Source organism: Eptesicus fuscus, chromosome 9, assembly GCF_027574615.1.
Source record: "Eptesicus fuscus isolate TK198812 chromosome 9, DD_ASM_mEF_20220401, whole genome shotgun sequence".
In the NCBI taxonomy this organism is placed as follows: domain Eukaryota; kingdom Metazoa; phylum Chordata; class Mammalia; order Chiroptera; family Vespertilionidae; genus Eptesicus; species Eptesicus fuscus.
This window is the reverse complement of record NC_072481.1, coordinates 25,155,277-25,165,590: the sequence shown is the minus strand read 5'-3', so window position 1 is coordinate 25,165,590 and position 10,314 is coordinate 25,155,277. Positions and strand designations below refer to the sequence as shown.

Genomic DNA, 10,314 nt, shown 5'->3' with positions numbered 1-10,314 from the left:
CAGATACAGGTTTTGTTCTCGAAGAGCTCCCTAACGTATGGGTGTCAGGTGTGGGCAGGCACCTTCCTTTTCTGAAATGACACAGCTTAGGAAGTCAAATCACAGGAGGAAGCATCTTGTTGCGGATAAAATAAGAACAAGGGAGGTTGGACGGAGGGTGGGAATGGTCGGTTGTACCTCTGACAGCCTGGGCCTAAGGTGTGGTATCAGATAACAGTGTGGTTATTGGTGTGGTTATTTATTTACCTTGCAGGCCGCAGCGATCTATCTGAAATTCTGTGTCCCTTGTTAAAAACCTTTCTGTAACTCTCCAGTACCTGTAGGATAAAGCCCCAGTCCTTTAGCAAAGCTCACAAAGCCCTCCTCCTTGCTCACGATTCTGACTTCTAATAGTTCCTGCCAGAGTCTATCCAGGTGCCTGGCCTGTTCAGCCTGAGCATGCTTCTCTTCCCCTTTACAGCTGCGGAGAACTCCTATTCATCCTTCAAAACCCACCTTGTCATCTCCTCTAAGGGCTTTCCCAGAACCCCCCACAGGGGATGAACCTCTGGATTCCTGAAGCCTGGATTTGGGGCAGCATCTACACAAATACTTCATTCTTCTCTTCCTAGCAGAGCAGCAATTTTCAACCCGTGTTCCGCAAGAATTTTTACAACATGCAGTACTTAACTATTTTAGTCAGGGGCACTGACCTCTTTTTCCTTAGATTGTCAAATTAAAAACAACAACACAACAATAGCCAGCCGAAGTGAATGAATCCAAATTATATCTTTTTTTTTTTTTTTTTTGCCAGATCGGCAACAAATATACTTTTTCGTGTGCCGCAGAATTTTAGTCATTAGTTACGCGAGCCACGAGATGAGAAAGGTTGAAAGTCACTGTATAGATCACCATGTTCCTCCACCTCTTTCTCCATCGTTAGGGCTGAGCCCAGGTGAGTGGTTCTCAAAACGCACTGGATGAATAACCAGAAACTGGCAGGCATTTCACCGGCGCCCAAGGCACAACCAGTTCAGAGGGGAGTGCCTGGGGCTTGTGCCTAACCCCCCGCTGGGAGTCACCAAGCCACCCACCCGGGGCGCAGCGCCAGGCCTGGCTCTCCACGGGGCAGGGGTACAGGAGTAGAGGCCGCCTTGCTGCGGTCTTGCCCTGGAGAGCTGACCGCGGACGGCAGGAGGCCCCGCGGGAGCAGGAGGATCGGACTTGGAGGAACGGAGCTCAGCGTCAGGGCCCCGGAGACGGAGCAGAGAGGCTGGCACAGGCGCCTGGCTCGGCCCCAGGCGGGCGGGCGGGAGGACTCATTCATCCCGGGCCAGCCCAGGAGTGGGCCTGCGGAGCTGGCGGGTCGGGCTCCGGCCCAGGCTCCGGCGGGGAGGGGATTTCCTCCGGCTCCCTCCCCCCCCCTCCCCCAGGGCCGGCTGCTGGGAACCGGCCCGGCGCCTTCAGTGAGGGGCGGGGCCGAGGAGCGCCGTCGGGCCAGAACTTCAGGGCAGTGGAGGCAGCCCCTGGGCCCCGGACGCCTGGACACGGGTGCTGCCGGTCCTGCCTGGGCGCCCCTGGGCCTCCCGGGGAAGGAGGTGAGCGGCGGGAGCTGGGAGCCGGTGGGGGAGTCCTTCCTTGGGACCATGGGGGGTGTGTGTGGGGTGTGAAGGCAGGAAGCATGGGGCGGGGTGGCGGGAAGGAGACCGTGCCGTGTTCCCTGGGCAGCCTCCCTTCCGGAGTGGCCTTCAGGAGTGGCCGTTTGGGATCTTGCAACTTTCTTTTTAGAGTTGGCCAGGAGTCAGGGGGCTGTTTCTTGGCTCCCCCCTAGGACTTGGGGGACATGGGGGGAGTGCCAGGCAACGCTGTTCCCCTTCTCCGACCTGGCCCATCCTTCTCTCTCCCTGTATCCCACTCTCCCAGGGACACCCCCACCGCCCTCGTGCCTCCTAGTTTTATTCTCCCTCCTGCGGTGCCTGCCCGCTGCCCCTGCCCTGGGCACTGGAGGCCACAGCCAGGGGAGACAGCCTCGCTCAGGGTTGTTTGTTTCCTCCTTCCTGGTATGGGGTATCGGCCCATTCATTGTTTGTTATTCATTTATTTATTCACCATTGTTTGAACATGTATCTGGATTCTCTGGGGGCGGAGAAACATACAATTTCTGCTCTTCCAGGGAATAAGAAAGTGGAAATTTATTTCACTAACGTGTAAGGATCATTGATAAGCTGGTGGGCCAGGTGGCACAGAGGAAAATTATTTTGGCATCACGGACACACTTGGTTTCATGTCCCACCGCTCCGGTGCTCTTCCTGAGCCTCGGTTTCCTCCGCAGGAAGATGGTATTGCTCTGAATGACAGGAGACAGGGCCTGGCAAGCACCCATCCTGGTGCCAGGCACCCAGGGAGCCTCAATAGGCATCTGTGCCCTGTCCTTCTTTGGCCCCTAACCTGCCACCTCCCCTAACCACCACCTCCCCGCTCGAGGCTTGTAAAGGTGTGGAAGAACCTCTGGCCTTGAAAGCTCTTGAAAGTAAACACAGAACTGGCAGTGAAGGGAAGGAGGCCTAGACGGTGGGGGGGGGGGGGGGGGGGGGGGTGGGCTGAATAGGGAAGGTGTCTCTCACCTCCGGCGGGTCTGAGGTCAGAATGCTGGACCAGGGATGGGACCCGGAGCTGGAGGGAGATGTTACCCCCAGCAGGCTCTCCGGCTGAGTTTCTGAATCTGCGCGTCCACACCGAGCAAGTAATGGGAGCTGCGTGAGTTCCCGAAGCCAACTCTGCTTTTAAATGTCCTATCTCACTGAATCATGACGTGTTAGGATATTACTAAAATGAAAATACAAACAGGCTCGAGGATTTGCCTAAGGTCACGTGGCTAATCAGTTTCTCTGTATCAGAGAGAACAAAAGGACATCATCAGTCCCCGACATCCTAGACACCAGCTTCTCCCTTCCGGTATATCCCCTGCTCTAGACTTTTCATCCAGGTGGGGAGGAGCACACTCCTTCCCTGATTCATTCATTCATTCACTCATTCATACGTCATTCATTCCATCAAGTGCACTCTTGGTCCCAAGAAGGCAGGGACAGTGTATAACCGGCAACTTGTATGTCCCTGATACAGAAATATTTTGATGAGTCCTTTTTTTTTTTAATAACTCTTTTTTTAAAAATATATTTTTATTGATTTTTTTACAGAGAGGAAGAGAGAGGGATAGAGAGCTGGAAACATCGATCAGCTGCCTCTTGCACCCCCCGCACTGGGGATGTGCCCGCAACCAAGGTACATGCCCTTGACCGGAATCGAACCTGGGACCCTTGTGTCCGCAGGCCGACGCTCCATCCACTGAGCCAAACCGGTTTCGGCTTGATGAGTCCTTTGTGAGTAAATGAGTCAGCAAACATTTATTGATGCATTCCATGGGCTCCATAATAGGGATTTGAAGATGAATAAAACAGAAGTCCTATCCTCAGGGTACTCACAGCCTTGCAGAGGAGATGGTGGTAATATAAAGAAGACAAGAATAGCCGAACTGGTTTGGCTCAGTGGATAGAGCGTCGGTCTGAGGACTGGGGGGTCCCGGGTTTGATTCTGGTCAAGGGCATGTACGTTGTCTCATCGATGTTTCTAGCTCTCTATCCCTCTCCCTTCCTCCCTGTAAAAAATCAATAAAATATATATATTAAAAAAAAAAGAAGACAAGAATAGAGGTTATTGAAGGAACTAAGAGGGGCATTTAATTCTACCGTGTCTGCTTTGTTTTCCACTGTATCCAGGGCCTAGCATAATGGCAGGCACATAGTAAATGCTCAGTACAGTTTTGCAGAGGAGGTGTTTAGGACAATCTTGAAGGGGGTGTTAAAACTTCACTCGGAAAACAAATCGGGGAGGGAAAATATTCTAGGAGAGGGAGATGCTCGTGAAAAGGCCTAGTGGAGGGAGGGAGCTGGAATTGCTGGGGGCTCAATATGGCTGCAGTAGGGTGTGTGTGGCAAGAAATGAGTCAATAAATAGGCAGGGCTCAGGTCATGAGGCCCTTGTGTGTCTTGTTAAGGAACCTCAGTTTTATACCAAGAGCACTGGGCAATGATTGAAGAGATTAGCAGAGGGAGGACATGATCTGATTTGTATTTCAGAAGTGTGGCTTATGCATGGGGGTCTCTGGGCCTGATGGAGTTCCTCCCTGTCTGAGGAAACAAGTCCTCATTTTTAGGACTTCATGATGGTTCACGAAGGGACTCCTGACTTGTCCTGTGTCCTGATTTGTGGGTGCTTTGCCCTTAGCTGTACACTGGGTTACAGCTAATTTGTTCTTCCTAATGAAAGTACTGAAATTTATGCATGATTTACATTTGTATAAGCTGTACACTGGGTTACAGCTAATTTGTTCTTCCTAATGAAAGTACTGAAATTTATGCATGATTTACATTTGTATAATCTGGAGCAAATTCAGGGATATACTGCTTGCTAACTTGCAATCCTTTATGCTTTGTTTCTGTTTGTTTTTTTTGTTTTGTTTTGGTTGTCAATGGTGTTTAATTGAAATATGTTCCTTTGTGGGTCTTAACTAACTGGACATTCCACTGCACCACTATTGATTTATCTGTGATGTCATGATGGTGGCAGCCATCAACATTGCAGCCCACAGACCGGTTAGCCCCAGGATCTCAATGGTTCCAGAAAGTTCTCTAGCTAAAGATCAGTGCTATATCTGTTGGGCAATGTTGACGATCTCACCAAAAGTGATGTTTCCACTGTGCTGAATATTTGTTTGTTTTTCTTCTTTCTGTCTCTTGGCAGTTCTTTGAGGGCTTTGATGATTAGGGCAGAGGCAGAAGGCACTACCCCAATCTGGGCCTGTCCGGACTGCATGGTTAGTTTCACTGTAATCTTTAGACCCTTCCAATCACTGGTTGCTTTGGTGATGTCATCACCAAACTTTTTTTGGAGACAGGCCTAGGGGACCAGTCTTGGGGGCCACAACTTCCCCCCCTGGTTTACCTCAGGTATATGACTTTGATCTCCTTGGGTGGCATGGGGGGCGGGGCGACTGGTCAGATGAACCCAGATTCAGGAGGATCAAAGAAAGTTTCCCCTAAGCCTCCACCAAGTCAAAAGCCCAAAGCCAACAGCTGTGCTTTCTTATGTAAAAGAGAAAGAGATGGAGTTGGAGATGTGACACCAGGAATTCTACGGAGCTCTGAAGGTGCCCTGGGAGCTTGTACTCTGGAACTGGGGGGACGTGGACATGGGAAACTTTAAGGGAATCAGTTTCCAGATCCTCAAATTCCAGAGGGACTCTTTCCTGAAAACAGTCTGCTTGTTTGGATTCTTTTAAATTCTCCTTTTCAGTTCTGCTTCTGTGGTAGGTCGTGGGAATGGCACCAGGTGTCTGACCAGTGGGGTCAGACCAGACCTGGGTTCAGCAACCTCGGTACTTGGGTTCTGGCTAGGAAAGAATTCAGAGCAAGACCCAGACTGTAAGAGAACATTTATTGGGTAAATTTCAGAGGTAGAAGAAGTAATTCCTAGAGGAAATGGGTGCAGAAAACAAGTTATGGAGGCAAAGGAAGAGCCCTCGGAGCTTAGGAGTGGAAGCTAATGGCAATGTGCCTGGAGCGGGGGAGGAAAGGGAAAGGCACTGGGCCCTCTGTCCTAAGGGTTTGAAGGGCAGGGCGGAGATTTTAGGGGAGGTCCCAGGAAAGATCTTAAGAGAATGTTCAGTAGCTTTCCAGGTGTGTCCATTCAGAGTTGTAGTCTCCACTGATTGATTAGCCTGCACCAGGGCAGGGGGTCTTTACTGTAGCTGGTCCTGTCAGCTGTGGCTGGTTTTATTGATTATCTGGGCCTGGAGCTGAACGACAACTTGAGGTGTAGATGTTATCTCTAGGGAGGAAAGGTGAGGGTGTCCAAACCGCAGGACCAGCGATATGCTAGTGGAGGAAAAGTCACCCTGGGGGTGAGGTCCTAACCTACAACTGATTGCCTGTTGCTAGGTTCCTGGTGGCTTTCCACCCTGGTGACCTTCTGTAACTGGCCCATCATCCTTGCTCTGCTCACGTCTGTCTAACTGCCTACAATAATTCATTGTTTCCCTCCTCTGGCTTTACTAGATCCTTCCTGAATCTTTTTATGGGGAGTTGAGTTGCTTGGGGATATAAAAACCAAAAGGATAACTGGAGAATGCTCAGTTCCAGTGAGAGCAAGCAGAGAGAGAGAGATCAGGTAAAATAAACAGAAGGGGTGGTGTCTTACTACAGATTCTTAGTAGTTATTTTAAAAAATACTTTTTTAATGCTAATTATGTGCCAGACACTGTTCGGAAGGCTTTACAAATTAATAAAATCATTTAATACTCATACCAGCTCTATACAGTAGATATTTATTATCTTTCTTTTACAGATGAGGTTCCCAAGGCACCCAGAGGTTTAGTAAGTTGCCCAAGGTCATAGAACTCTTTAGTGGCAAAATCAGCGTTTGAACTCTTATACCTTTCCTTTAGCATGTGTGCTCTGAACGGTTATGCTACTCTAAACGTAAGTGCTTTAGCTCTTTATCTGTGTATTGTAAAATTAGAATCGGGACCTGAGCCGGTTGTCATGGGGATGCAAATGAACTCATTTATAGAAATTTTTAAAAATGAAGGTGGATTGTCTTACAAGCAGAAAATTATGCTTGTTTGGCTGATTGGTTTGACAGTGAGGACTGGCTTTGACAGTTGGATTACATGGTAGACAAGTTCCATAAACTGAACATGCTAAATCTGTAGCTCCAAGATTTGGATGAGAATATATCTAAAGCATGCCTCTAATAAAGACTGTGCCAGAAGATTCCATCTTGGGACCTATTTTTACTTGTGAAAAATAATTTTAGTTATTAACTTAAAAATGTGTGAGAGGGTCATAGCTTTTTCAACATTGTTATGGGGACTCATGAGCAAAAATTGGGAGGACTTCTGGAGTACGGCACATTATGAACAGCACTGGCCACGTGCGTCATGGTGGGCACGAGGATTCTGATCAGGTGAGGTGACGGGTCTTATCCATAGGTAAACAGGGGCGGAATTAGAGCAAGAACCAGGGTTTTCTGAACGCTGTAGTTTCAGTGCTCTTTCTATTATTATTCCATAATTCCTTCTCCCTTCACTCTTCATTTACTTGCTGGTTTATTAGGGAAGACTCCTTAGGGAGGTGCTATTGGCTATGAAAGAGCTAGCCTTGTGTGAATGTGTTGGGGTGGGTGTGAGGTATAGAGAAAGGGTTAGGTAGAGGAAACAGCAAGTGCGAAGACCCTCAGGCAGCAGAGAGCTTGGTGTGTGCCTGGGACAGAAAGGCGGCCCTGTGGCTGCAGCACGGAGATGTTGGGGGAGAGGAGCTGGGTCATGCAGGACCTCATCAGCCATAGAGAGGATATTGTATTTATCTTGAAGACAATGGGAAACCATTGAAGGATTTTAAGCGGAGAGTTGCTATATTTTGACTTGAGGTTGTGTTTTTGTTTTTTTAAAATGTTTTTATGGATTTCAGAAATGAAGGGAGAGAGAGAGAGAGAGATAGAAACATCGGTGATGAAAGAGTATCATTGGCTGGCTGGCTGCCTCCTGCACCTCCCCACTGGGGATGGAGCCTGAAACCTGGGCATGTGCCCTGGCTGGGAATCGAACCAGGACCTCCTGGTTCATAGGTTGATGTTCAACCACTGAGCCATGCCAGCCAGGCGTGTTTTTGTTTTGTTTTGTTTTGTTTTGTTTTGGAGGGGGGCAGGAGTGGAAACCCAGATGGAGACTAACTACAATCTATTTTATGGAGGGTTATGAAGATGAACAATGTTAATGGGAAGGCAGAATGGTATGGGATGTCATTCTGTCTTCTAGTTCTGATGAGATGTGCTGGTAGCTATTGTTGTATGACAAATCATGCCAACATTTAGTAGCTTAAAACAACAAACATTTTATTTTGTCACTAGAGGCCCAGGGCACGAATTTGTGCACAGGTGGGGTCTGGCCGGTCCGGCCCCAATAGGGGCAGATCTGGGCTGGGCCTGTTGGGAGGAGGAGATGGTGGGAGGTTGGCCAGCCGGCCCGCCCTGATTGGGGCCTGATCAGGGCTGGGCTGGCTGGGGGGAGGGGCTGCAGGCTGTGGGCCAGCTGGCCCTGTCCCCAAATGGGGTGGGAGGGCCAATTGGGGGTCAGCGGCTGGGGGAGGGACTGTGGGAGGTTGGCCGGTGGCCCCACCCCTCAATCAGTAGGTTTGCTGCCTGCAGTGGGCGTCATAGCGATCGTTTGTTCTGGTCGTTATGGTGTTCTGGTCCTGGCTTTTAATATATATAGATGATTCTATGGGTCTAGAATTTGAGCAGAGCTCAGCTGAGTAGTTCTTCTCCATGTGGTGTCAGCTGGGGTCAATCACTTGGCTGGACAGATGGTTCCCAAGTTATGATGGCTTGACTCATGATTTTTTGACTTTATAATGGTGAGAAAGTGATGTGCATTCAGTACAAACTGTACTTTGAATTTTGATTCCCCCCCACAGGCTAGAATACTAGTATGCAGGAAGATCCTCTCTTGTGATACTGGGCAGTGGCAGTGAGATGAGATTGCCCAATTGTAGGCTAATGTAAGTGTTCTGAGCACATTTAAGGTATGCTAGGCTAAGCTATGATGCTTGGTAGGTTAGGTGTGTTAAATGCATTTTCAACTTGTGATATTTTCAATTTATGATGGATTCGTCATAAGTCACAGAGTATCTGTATTCAGTTGGTGGATGAACTGGGCTGGAGGCCCGTGATGGCTTAACTCAGAGATCTGGCACATTGGTGCTCTTCCACATGGCGTCTTTCTATGTGAGTAGCGGGGGCTTCCTCACAGCATGGTGGCCTCAGGGTAGTCAATCTTTCTTACATGGAACCAGCTTCACGGAGGGAGCATTCCAAGAGGAACAAAAGTGGGGGCTGCAGATCTCTAAAGGCCTGACCTTGAGGTACCCAGCACTACTTCCACCACATATTGGTCAAAACCAGTCACAGAGCAAACCCCACCTCTTAGTGGGAGGAATGACAAATAATAGGCTCCATCTTTACCACACAAGTTTTCTGGGAACTGAATAACCATAACCATCCTGATCATGCTGATCCACTTTTAAATTTAAATCACAGTATACTGTGTTAGAACAATTTATAGGTCTTTAGTCCCCATAGGATAGGGAAGACCTAGGGAACAGAAGGGTTTTAAAAAATATATATATTTCTTTATTGATTTCATAGAGGAAGGGAGAGGGAGAGATAGAAACATCAGTGATGAGAGAGAATCATTGATCGGCTGCCTCCTGCACGCTCCCCGCTCCCCCTTACTGGGGATCGAGCCCACAACCTGGGCATGTGCCCTTGGCCAGAATCAAACCCGGGACCCTTCAGTTTACAGGCTGATGCTCTATCCACTGAGACAAACTGGCTAGGGCCAAAAGGGTTTTGTTTTTTGCTTTTCCCTTGTATTCCAGAGACTACCATATATGAGGCATTCAGGGTTGCTTGTCCAATGAATACATGCATCACTGGTTATCAAACTGTGCTATACCTAAGACTCTCCGGAGAGTTGTTGGAAAAGTACGTAGATTCCTGAGCGAGACCCTGGCCCAGACCCTCTGAATCCAAATCTCTGGGGCAGGAACTTTTAGTCTTGGCTGCCCATTAAAAAATACCAGTGCCCAGGTCCTAGCTCCAGAGGCTCTGATTCCATCGATCTGCGCTGAGCTCAGGCATCAATCCTCTGTGGTTTCCTCAGACAATTCTGACGTGTAGCCAGGGTTAACCACTGCCCTAGGGTTGGAACCAGCCAGCTTCACGTGACATGTTCAGATGATTCTGAGGTAGATGGCCAATGATAGGGTGACCAACTGTCCTCAATCTGCTGAAGTCCCACATTCCAAGAAATCCATAGTCCCGTGCATACCAGTATAGTTGGTCACTATCGATGGGCCACTGTTCAAGAAACATTGTAGCCCTAACCGGTTTGGCTCAGTGCTAGAGCGTCAGCCTGCGGACTGAAAGTTCCCAGGTTCGATTCCGGTCAAGGGCATGTACCTTGGTTGCGGGCACATCCCCAGTAGGGGGTGTGCAGGAGGCAGCTGATTAATGTTTCTCTCTCATCGATGTTTCTAACTCTCTATCCCTCTTCCTTCCTCTCTGTAAAAAAATCAATAAAATATATTAAACAAACAAAAAAAAACAAAAGAAACATTGTAGATGAGGCAGTGAAAGCCTTTTTGAAAAATACCTACAACTATCTAACGGAAGCAATGATTCTGCCTTCTTACTTAAGAGACTGATATAGTGTCATAA

The 10,314-nt window shown here is 48.6% G+C and overlaps 1 protein-coding gene across 1 annotated transcript in view; it reads left to right on the top strand.

Moving 5' to 3' along the window:
• The first annotated feature begins 1,137 nt into the window (after positions 1-1,137).
• Positions 1,138-10,314, top strand: part of RHBDL2 (rhomboid like 2) — a 41,339-nt gene continuing 32,162 nt past the window's right edge. The window contains exon 1 of the mRNA XM_008151162.3: positions 1,138-1,577. The gene's annotated coding sequence lies outside the window, so the exon portion shown is untranslated. The remainder of the gene's footprint in view (positions 1,578-10,314) is intronic.